This window comes from Propithecus coquereli, unplaced genomic scaffold (assembly GCF_000956105.1).
Source record: "Propithecus coquereli isolate 6110/MARCELLA unplaced genomic scaffold, Pcoq_1.0 Scaffold193, whole genome shotgun sequence".
Classification (NCBI taxonomy): domain Eukaryota; kingdom Metazoa; phylum Chordata; class Mammalia; order Primates; family Indriidae; genus Propithecus; species Propithecus coquereli.
In genome coordinates this window covers 381,754-383,976 of record NW_012144190.1, presented here as the reverse complement: position 1 = coordinate 383,976, position 2,223 = coordinate 381,754, and the positions used below count along the sequence as shown (strand labels likewise).

Here is a 2,223-nt window from a genome sequence, read left to right as displayed (position 1 = left end):
ACAGGCGTGAGCCACTGCGCCCGACCACTCATTCATTCTTTAACACACTCTTAGGTAGCATTTACTGTGGGCTAGATATTATTGTATACTTTTTTTTTTATTAACAGACACTAACTCATTTAATCCCCAACGGCCAATGAGGTAGGGTCTACAATGACCCTTATTTTACAAATGAGAAAACTGAGACCCAGAGGGGTGAAGTAACTTGTTTAAGGTCACACAGCTAAAGGCTTGAATACAAACTAAGGAATTTTCACAAGTCCACACTCGTGTTTTTTTAATTTAATCTTTATCTTCTTTCTTTTTGCGGGAAGGGGCTGGTTGTTTCTATTTATTCTTTAATTGATGAATAAAAATCGTACATACCTATAGTGTACAACTGTGACGCGTTGATATAACCAGTAGGATTATGGTGACTCAGAGTCCAAACTTAGAAAGTGCTCAGCACGGTGCCAGGAATATTTCCACACGTGCTCGAGGGGCGCAGGGTGGAGGAGACATACAAAAAGACTGAGGTGGGCTGTGTTGGGGGAGGGGAGGCAGAGATTTGGGTGGAGCTTGGGCACAAGATGCAGAGGGCACATGGGGTGGGCACAGAGGGGGAGTCGGCAGCTGGTGACAGCGTCATTCTCTGAGCTCTGGAGTCCGAGATGATCTGGGTTCAGCCACTTCTTGCTGTGTGAGCTAACGGAGGTTGCTCAGCCTCTCTGTCCAGTTTCCTCCTGTTTATAATGGGAACAGTCCCTCCTTGGTCTGTGTGTGAGGATGAGGGTTGCAAGATGAAACAGGCTAAATGTGAATTTCAGATAAACAAGTACGTTTCCTTCTTTTTTTTTTTTTAACATATACCTCATGGGACATACTTACACTAAAAAAAGATTCCTTGTTTACCCGAAATTCAAACAGTGAGTCCTGTATTTTTATTTTCCAAATATGGCAACCCTAGTGAGATTAAAACAGATCATGCTACCAGTTCAGGAGAAAGACAAAAAAGAAAATCAGAGCTTGAGAGAAAAAGAGCAAGTGTTTAGCCCAGAGAAAAGTTAGTTCAGATAGAAGGAAAGATGGGAGAGGGGGAACGCCTCCAAGGGAAAAACTGAAATTTATAGATTATGCAATTTGGTAGTTGTGTAAAGTTACATAAAAGGCTACTGAGAATTGTGGAAAGATTAGCAATAAGTTCAAGGGAAATTGTGCAGATGGAAATAAATCAGGCATTTATTGATTCGAGGGAAAACGAACAGGAAAAACGTACAACATTATAATGCTCAGGTGTGAATAGTATTTGCATAGTCATAATAATGTCATCACAGAACGCTGATTTAACCAAAAAAGCACAAAATAGTAGGAAATCTACGGTTCTGGGATATCTTGACACATAACACAAGAGACTCCATCCTGCCCGATAGCACCCAAGGGTGGGGCGGGGCCTTCTCTTCCCCGCTGTGCAATGGGGCGGGAGCTGAGGCAGCGGCTTCCGTGGTCACTGGAGGGTTTTCTCAGTTCACTTGTGGGCAGTCGAGGGTAGTTTTCACTGTCTTTATTGCTGTGCTTCCTGTGACCATATAGACGACTGAAAAGTGTTAACTTCCCAGTGACCCATTTATACATTTGATTTGATGAATTTTGGGGCCCAGTGTATCCCATTAGCGAGGGGTTTTACTGTACACATAATGAATAAAATGCAGCAATATACAAGTGTTTACAACGCCTGTCTGTACAGCTGTGTACGGCTGTATATGCACGTGGGTGTTGTTGGATATTGGGAGACGGCAGGAAGGAAAAGAAGGAAACAGCAACGTCAGTGGTTCGAGTCCTCGCCGCCACGGAGGAAGTCAGCGTGCCGTGTCTGGCGAATCCAGAGGAACAACTAAAATAGTCAGCAGTGTGTGCAGTGCGAGCGGGGCCGGAGCTGGACAGTGTGGGGCAGGAATCCCTGTTTGACTTTTACAAGATTTTTATTGTGGTCAAGTACACGGAGTGGAAAGTTTGCCGTAACTGACGTTTGGTACATTCTCTGTGTTGTGCAGCCGTCACCTCTGTCTAGTTCCACGACTTTTCCATCACCCCAGAGCAATTTCCCTGCGGGTTCAGCGTCACTTCCCAGGCTCCTCCCCCCAAACCATTTATCTGCTTTCTGTCTCCGTGGACTTGTCTATTCTGGACGTTTCATGTAAATGGCAGCACACAATATGTGGCTTTTTTAACATTTCAAAACTTTTT

General features: G+C 44.2%; 1 protein-coding gene across 1 annotated transcript in view; it reads left to right on the top strand.

The window, feature by feature from the left end:
• GP6 (glycoprotein VI (platelet)) overlaps positions 1 to 2,223 on the top strand; it is a 36,359-nt gene that overhangs the window by 709 nt on the left and 33,427 nt on the right. The gene's annotated exons all lie outside the window — the stretch shown is intronic.